This window comes from Oryctolagus cuniculus, chromosome 1 (assembly GCF_051225735.1).
Source record: "Oryctolagus cuniculus isolate XC-2025 breed Fujian yellow rabbit chromosome 1, ASM5122573v1, whole genome shotgun sequence".
Taxonomy (NCBI): domain Eukaryota; kingdom Metazoa; phylum Chordata; class Mammalia; order Lagomorpha; family Leporidae; genus Oryctolagus; species Oryctolagus cuniculus.
Genome location: NC_142867.1, coordinates 53,147,595 through 53,156,710, shown reverse-complemented (window position 1 = coordinate 53,156,710; position 9,116 = coordinate 53,147,595). Strand labels below are relative to the sequence as shown.

The 9,116-nt window shown below is 45.7% G+C and overlaps 1 pseudogene; it reads right to left on the bottom strand.

The window, feature by feature from the left end:
- Positions 1-7,519: 7,519 nt before the first annotated feature.
- On the bottom strand, positions 7,520-8,299 carry LOC100350546 (pre-mRNA-splicing regulator WTAP-like; annotated as a pseudogene).
- Between the last annotated feature and the right edge of the window lie 817 nt (positions 8,300-9,116).

Sequence of the window (9,116 nt, the reverse complement as noted above, 5' to 3'; positions counted from 1 at the left end):
GAGTGGGAGAATTGGTGGTCTTCCAATTGACAAGGCAAGTCTGGTGTGCACCTAGGGTGGGAGGGAGTCCCATCGATCCCCATTACAGAAATTGAAGAGGGCAGGAGTGGGCCCGCATAGGCTGGCAGGACAGAATCCATACCACCAGGAATTCTGTGGATTTACTCACTACCTGGAGTGTTACCGTGGGCTCGGCAAGGGTGAAAGGGGTCCTCAGGTCTGGGCTCCGTCAGTCTTCAGCCATCCCCAGCAGTTGTAGCGTGGAGTCCTCTTGGGGAGTCAGGCTTCTGCATAGAGGCGCAGGAGTCAGGCCTCCCCTGGGGCAGTCACTTTTCCAGTGGCCTGGTTGGACACATGTGGGCATGGCTAGGTGGGTGTGCGAGGGTTGAGACATGCTAGAGCCCAGTGTCCCTCTTGTCCACACTTGAAGCATCCCCGGGGGGCCGGTTGCTCTTGATCCCTCTTCCCTCCACCGGCCACAGGGCTGCCACCAGGGCCTGAGTCTGGAGGGTGACCTTTTTCTGCATCCTGGCCTGTTGTGCCTGCTCAGCTGCCTCTTCTCGAGTGTTATAGACCTTGAAAGCTATCTTTACAAGGTCTCTAGTGGGGGTCTCTGGACCACCCTCCACCCTTTTTAGTTTTTTTCTGATATTGGGGTGGACTGGGAAATGAAATGAGAGGCCAGAATTGCCACCCCTGATGGGGAATGAGGATCCAGTTTGGTACACTTAGTTAGGGCCTCAGTGAGCCTGTTTAAAAAAAGAGCCGGGTTTTCTCCCGGGTCCTGGGTGACCTCTCGAAGCCTATAAAAATTGACAAACAGTGCAAACTGTTGAAATCTTTACTTAATGTATACTAAACTGATCTTCTCTAAAAAAAAAAAAAAAAAGAAATTATCAATTCCCAACTTGAATCTCACTGGGATTAAACATGACAATAGGTCTGATCTGATTTCATCATCATTTAAAAAATCATCTATTATTTTTCACTTTATGTTTGTGTGGGAGCAAACTGTTGAAATCTTTACTTAATGTATGCTAAACTGATATTCTGTATATAAAGAGAATCGAAAATGAATCCTCATGTGAATGGAAGGGGAGAGGGAGTGGGAAAGGGGAGGGTTGTGGGTGGGAGAGACGATATGGGGGGGAAGCCATTGTAATCCATAAGCCGTACTTTGGAAATTTATATTCATTAAATAAAAGTTAAAAAAAAAGAAAATAAAAATAAGTGAAGGTAGCTTTAAAAAAAAAAATTGACCACCTTGTGGGAGACAGTATGCATGCTGGCCAGTAAGCATCTTATCATATTGGCCATGTTTTGTCTTCCCACCTGTCCTTCCTGGTAGCCCCATCCTGGCTCCACCTCTGGTACTGCCTGGGCTCCTGGTGGGAGAGTGGGATCAGTTAATATCGAGCCTTGTCAGCCTTATCTTGGGCAGCCTTTTGGACCTGTACCTATTCCCCAGAAGTGAGAGAGGAAAGGATAATATCAAGGTCTTTCCAGGTGAGGTCATATGTTTGAGAAAGGTATCTAAACTCTTATGAATCTAGTTGAATTTTCTGAAAAGGACCCTAGTCTTTCCTTGATCTGTGCAAGGTCTTGTAGTACAAATGGAACATGGACACACACAATACTCTCAGCTCCAGCCACTTCTCAAAGTGGGAAGAGGTGTCGGGGCTTCTGGTCATGTGAACGCATGCGCGCGCTTACGGGCAACAGCGATGTCACCTGGGTGCCGGTCATAGGTAATGGGGAAAGGGGGTCATCTCAGGTTATGGTGAAAGTGGGGTTAGATGAAGGACCAATTTCAGGGGGCAGAACGGAACATGGCAGGGTGGAGGCAGAGGGAGGGGCAGAACATGGCGGTGGGGCGGAAGAATACACATATCGGGGTGAGAAGTTCCTGGCTAGCTGTGGGGTCCCCTGGAACTCAGGAGGATCTGAAGGGTGGAGGGTAGAGAGTTTGGCAGTAACACAGAAGAGGTGTCCTTAGGAGGTGAGGCCGTGGTCCTGGCCAGCAAGACCTGGGCCGTGGAACAGGAGAAGAGGAGAATGGGGAGGGAGTGGAGGTCTCAGAAAGCCTGGACATACGAGACCTCTGACCATTTTCTTTCCCTGCAGCAGGAATTCTCAAGGTCGATGAGGACATTGTGATCAAAGGTTCCCTCAGGGGGCCACTTAGATCCATTGTCAAGTACATAATTAGGCCATGCCTGGGTGGAGTAGAAGATTAGGCATCCTGGGCCAGTCCCAGTTGCTTCAAGTTCTTTAGGAGGCAGGCCAGGGGGCATTTTGAGTCCCACCCTTGGGATTGGCCAGATCCCATGGACTCTCTGGCAGCCCAGGATCTACTGGAATTTGGGAAAGGTGTTCCCTGTCCTGGACTTCAGTAGACAGATAAGAAAGAGGTCAGTCCTCTACTGGGCCAAGCCAGCAGCGGGATGTCTCCACAGTCACTGGGAGGCTAATCAGCGGAGAACAGAGCCCCGTGTGCACGATTTGGAGGTCTCTGGACGGTGAAGCTAGCCAGAGATCGCAGAGACTGGGCCAACCCAGAGGAGGGAGGGAGAGCAGGAGAGGAGTTACTTACAGTTGGTCAAGCGTGGTCCGTAGTCAGCCTGGGCCACCAGACAGGTTCAAGGGCGAGGGGGCCTCAAACCCAGAAAGGGGAGGCGCATACCCTCAGCTCCCAGGTTTCGGCACCATCTGGAAGGTGTCTGGCGCATAACAAATCTTCCCAGGCAGACGAATCAATTAATTCACAAGCTTTTATTGGGATTCCGCTCCCAGGGGAGGTTCCCCGGTCCCAACAGAGCGGGGGCCTGGGAGTCAGAGGTTGGGAGGGCTCCTTTTATAGATACATGGCGTGCGGGTTAAAGGTTGAGGCAGGTCTGATCCTCACTGGTTGGCCTTTAGGCACCTGTGGGGACCTTGACAAGGACTCTCCATCCCCAGAAGTGTAGGCCTTCTCTCCTTGCGGATCCCAAAGCTACCGGGGACCTCCCTTCCTAGGTCTGAGAGAATTCCACCAGCTACTCTGATGCTTTGCAGGCCCCACAGCTGGAGGCTCCTTTCTCCTCCCTCATTCTGATTCCTTTAGCCCCTTCACCTCAATGTTTTATTGAAGCATTGTTGTCAATGAAGAAATTGTATAAATTTGGGGTTGGTATTGTGGCACAGTGGGTTAAGGGATGTCGGCATCCTGAGTCCCAAATGCTCTGCTTTTGTTTTGTTTTCAAAAAATCCTACCTTTTAATAAACAAATGCCATTTTAAGCTAATATTGTGCTAAATTTAGTGGTTAAAACAAATCTTAATAAAACCACTGTTCTTTAAAACTGTTCTTTAAATATTCTGTAGTTTTACATTAACTATGTTGTGTAAAACACGTACTGCACGTGACACTAAAAATTCCCACTGTTTTTGAAGTAATTTTTAAAAATTAATAGTAAGAAAAAAAAACAGCCTGTTCCCAAAATCGATTAACTCATGAAGCAAATATAGTAGGAAATACTTCAAGAGAAGATGTAAGAAAAGGAATGACATTGCATGTTGCTCTTGCTATCAAGAGGAAGGGCAGCAGGCTGTTCTGGGGAAATGTGTACACAATTATCTCAATGCAGACTGAAACACACCTTCATAACCACCCTAAAATGCATGCATTTTTTTTTGACAGGAAGAGTGGACAGTGAGAGAGAGAGACAGAGAAGGGTCTTCCTTTTTCCATTGGTTCACCCCCCAATGGCTGCTATGGCTGGTGCACTGAGCTGATCCAAAGCCAGGAGCCAGGTGCTTCTCCTGGTCTCCCATGCGGGTACAGGGCCCAAGCACTTGGGCCATCCTCCACTGCAGTCCCGGGCCACAGCAGAGAGCTGGACTGGAAGAGGAGCAACTGGGACAGAATCCGGCACCCCAACCGGGACTAGAACCCGGTGTGCCAGTGCTGCAGTGTCGGCCAAAATGCATGCATTTTAAATGAGTGAAAGTTTTTAACTAAGGTGAACAAGAAAATTCAGGAAACTTCCTCCTTCACAATTAAAAGTGAGAAAAATGGGGACGTGAAAACACCAAACTCATTCTACATGAATTTTTCCAGAGTACTGACTGTTGTCTCAAATTAGTAATATACTTTTTGGTATTTGGCATACTCTGACTTACAGCATAATTTTAAAGGACAAAAAAAAATCTATTTATAAGTGATCGGATAAATGCTTCATTAATATAATGGAAACAGCATGTAACCATTTAAAATATAGTAATCTAGACATACTAATAGAACAAATACCAGAGATAAAATGGAAAAATCATCTACATGAATGGTATGATCACATTTGTCTTAAGGGAAATATACATAAAATGACTGTATATGCACAGAAATTATCTTGATGATACTGAAGGAATTTAACAGTTACTGCTCCTGGAGAATGAAATGGAGAAGGTCAAGGTCACATCCAGGAGACACTTTTCATCTCCATCTTTCTCCACACTGTTTCAATCTTATACAGAAGCGTATCTTGAGAAACCTTTAACAATAATAATAATAATAAAAGAGTCCACACACTTTAAATGTGGCTGTTAACGTTATATGGCAAAGAAAGATGCTGGCTAAATGTGTGTACATGTTAATAACACGTTTTACAAATTACTTCTTGACCTACTGAAAATCCACTGAGGCTGTTTATGCTGTGATCTTCGATATATATAAAAGCCTTGACACATTAAGCTGATTTTGATTCAAACACATTCGGTTACTTCCCCTGCAACCCCCATAAACAATGAGAATTTTAGAGGTGGACTTCTTGCTGATAGTCACACAAACCATGCCTTCAACCCACCCTCTGCCTAAAGCACAAACATGCAAGATACTTACAACTGGTTTGAATGACTAAGAGAGAACTTAAGTCACCCTTGTTAAAACTGCACTTAAGCACTGGGACAAGCTGGAACATTTATCTTCCACTCATCTCAGGCTCCATTATCACCAAGCGAAAAATTCAAATTGGTGACTTATACAGTGATCTGACGAAAAAAATTCACCTCCTGGATTGGATGGAAGTGTGAAGAAAATAATGCCACATTTATCTAAATGATCAAATGAATTTGCTAGAAATGATCACTATACTTTTTTCCAATTCACAAAAAGTTTCACTTAGGCCACCCATAGTTCCAAAATACCCTTTCCCCAGGCAGGCACCCTGTGAGGCTGTCCCACATGAACTTTTCCTGTAATATCCTGGGACAAAACATCAAGTAACAAGTGTCATATCTCTATGTCTGTTATTATACAGTTGGGATAAAGTAATTTTTAAAAAATAAGAGCACTTTTCCTTCACTTTGAAGGGCACACCAACAATTTTCCAAAATGAATCTGTTCTCTACAGCCCCCCAAAATTAAAATATTTAAGAGTACAACAAAATCATATTATTCCTTGAACTTAAAAAAAAAAAAACAACTATTTCAAGGAACATTTAACTTACTATCAAGAGTTCAATACAAAAAGCCCAAGTACAATGAAGGAACACTTTCCCCCATTACCACCAACGACAATGCTCCTCTCACATGTGCCTGTTGAATGGAATGGGGTTTCATAATGTTCACTGCTGGAACAAGTAACGCAGTGAGTCTCATCACAGCCAATATCCTTATACAATCTAGTTATGAAACGAATGTTTATAATGCTTCAAACAATTTAGACCTGAAGTTTGATACCAGACCTTCTTGTTTATATAGTCCTTAGTAAGCTTATCTACAGTTTTTGCAACCATTCCAAGAACAAACCATTGATTAAAACCAAATTGAGGGGCCGGGGCTGTGCTGGCATCCCATATGGGCGCTGGTTAGAGTACCGTGTGGGAGACCTGGAAGAAGTTCGTTTCTCCTGGCTTTGGATTGGCACAGCCACAGCTCCAGCTGATGCGGCCATCTGAGGAGTGAACCAGCGGATGGAAGACCTCTCTCTCTCTGCCTCTCCTCTCTTTGTGTAACTCTGACTTTCAAATAAATAAATAATTTTTTTTAATAACACCACATTGATTTAAGCCTCCATCAAGAAATATAGAGCCCCCGGGGCAGGCGCTGTGGCGCAGGGGGTTAAAGCCCTGGCCTGAAGCGCCAGCATCCCTTATGGACGCCGGTTCTAGTCCCGGCTGCTCCTCTTCCCATCCAGCTCTCTGCTATGGCCTGGGACAGCAGTAGAAGATGGCCCCAGTCCTTGGGTTCCTGCACCTGCGTGAGAGACCTAAAGCTCCTGGCTTTGGATTGGGCACAGCCCTTGCCGTTGCAGCCATCTGGGGAGTGAACCAGTGGATGGAAGCTCTCTCTCTCTCTCTCTCTCTACCTCTCTCTGTAGCTCTTTCAAATAAATAAAACAAATTAAAAAAAAAAAACATAGAGCCCCAAGCTAAATAGTTAAATTTATGCACAACTTGTACTGACATCTATTACTTGATTTTCTCATGACTATTCAAAGTTGGTTCTTAACCAAAAACAAACAACAACAACAAAAAAACCTTTTAAAGGCAAAATTCACCTCAGTTGAGTTTTGACCCAGAGGTTCAACAACAATCATGACGTCCACAGTCTTATTGGCAAAACTGATATACAGCGTCTTTAAATTGCTACGCTCAAGGTTAGGAGTGATGAATAGTGGCGCCTTTGCTGTGGCTTACTTGATTTATCCTTCGCCTGCGGCGCCGGCACCCCGGGTTCTAGTCCCTGTCGGGGCACCGGATTCTGCCCCGGTTGCTCCTCTTTCAGTCCAGCTCTCTGCTGTGGCCCGGGACTGCAGTGGAGGATGGCCCAAGTGCTTGGGCCCTGAACCCCATGGGAGACCAGGAGAAGCACCTGGCTTCAGATCGGTGCAGCACTGGCTGTGGCGGCCATTTGGGGAGTAAACCAATGGAAGGAAGACCTTTCTCTCTGTCTCTCTCTCACTGTCTAAATCTATCTGTCAAATAAAAAAAAAAAAGAGTAATGAGTAGTCCGTTTTTACATTTTACTGGAATTTTACATGCTCAATTCATGATTTAAGGCTCTAGGTTTTCATCCCTCCAAACGGCCTGCAGACACAGTGTGCCTCAGACTTAAGACTTCTGGCCGGCGCCGCGGCTCACTAGGCTAATCCTCCGCCTAGCGGAGCCAGCACACCGGGTTCTAGTCCCGGTTGGGGCGCCGGATTCTGTCCCGGTTGCCCCTCTTCCAGGCCAGCTCTCTGCTGTGGCCAGGGAGTGCAGTGGAGGATGGCCCAGGTGCTTAGGCCCTGCACCCCATGGGAGACCAGGAAAAGCACCTGGCTCCTGGCTCCTGCCATCGGATCAGCATGGTGCGCCAGCCGCGGCGGCCATTGGAGGGTGAACCAATGGCAAAGGAAGACCTTTCTCTCTGTCTCTCTCTCTCACTGTCCACTCTGCCTGTCAAAAAAAAAAAAAAAAAAAAAAAAAAACAAACAAACAACAGACTTAAGACTTCTATTTCTCCTATTTTCTTCAAACAAACATTACTCGAGAGTCTACATGTTTTAGAAGGGGAATTTTTCGGAGGTGGCTGCTTCTTTGGAATAGTCCAATGACATCAGGCCTCTGGGGCAAGAGGAAGGGGGAAGAGAGCAAAGCTGACACACAGGCTCATCTGGCACGTTTTACATTTAACCATTGCAAGCTGGACAGTGTAAGAATGTGGCTTTTTTTTTCCTTTCTTCTTCTTCTTCTTTTTTTTTTTTTTTTTTTTTTTTTTTTTTTTTTTTTTTGGCTCAAAAAGTTTGAGTCTTGGTGAGGAAACAAGTATTTGGCTGTCCCACCACAGTTTTCTCATAGTGGGGCAGTCAGGGAAGTCTTGACTGGGGAGTATGATTTGTTTACCCGTCAGGCATAACCTTCCAGGCACTCCCGTTCATTTTGGGCTTCTTCCACGTTGTCTTTTGTCTGTTCCAGCTCACCTTTCATTTTTAGGAAAAGCAAGTTGATCGCTGGGTCTACCATTGTTGAGCTCAGTTGGGCGACACTCGGCTGCTGGAGCGTCTTGAGGTACTGGATTTGAGTAGTACCTGTTCCTTGGTTGCTAGTTGCATTTCAAGGATGTTTTCTCCCCGTGCAGACTCCTGCTGTTGTTGTTTTAGTTTTTCTCCAGACTCCCTTAAGCCAGTTACATCATTTGAGTTAAGATCTGTGTACTTGCCCTCCAAAGCTTGGACATAAGCTTCATACTGTTTCTATCTTAGAATTAATTCATCTCATGCCATAACTTTGAAGTCAGTTTCAATTAGTCAGATCTTTCTGCGAAAGGGTTCTTCATTGGTCATCTTGAACCCTCTCCAGGCCAAGACTGCACGGGCAATGCCAGTGGCACAGACTGAGGCTACGTCACCTCCCAGGCCTCCTCTGTCACAGCCCTGTATGCTCCTTTATTTTCTAGTCTCTCTACCACAAAAAACCCCAAGTGCTCTGCTTCTGACCCACCTTCCTGCTAGTGCATCTATGAAGGCAGCAGAGCATGGCCCAAGTGCTTGGGCCCCAGATAGAGTTCCAGGCTTCTGGTTTCTGCCAGGCCCGGCCCCAACTATTGTGGCCATTTGAGGAGGGAACCAGTAGATGCAAGATGCTCTCTGTCTGCCTGTCTATCTGTCTCTGTCACTCCATTATTCAAATAAATCTTTCTTTAAAAAATGTGTAAATCTAAGAAGTACATATGTACACACCGTAAGATGATTGGGACAATGAAACTAATGACCATGTCTCTCATCTCACATCGTTACTGTGTGCATGGTAAGAACACGGAAGATCTACTCTCCTAAATTTCCAGTGACAGTGCAGTGGCATTACCTGTAGTCACCGCATTGTACATAAGGTCTCCAGGAATTACTCCTCCTGTGTAACTGAAGCTTTGGAGCCTTTAATCAACACTGTTCCCTCTCTCCTACCCTGCCCCTAGCCCGGGGCTGCCACCAGTCCATGACTATGAGATTGGCATCTTTAGATTGCACGTGTCAGTGAGATTTGGTGGCAAGTGTCTTTCTGCACCTGGCTTATTTCACTTAATATAATGTCCTCCTCCTAGTCCATCCATGTTGCTGCAAGTGCCGGTATCTTCTAAGGCTGAATAATATTCCACTGTGGGTG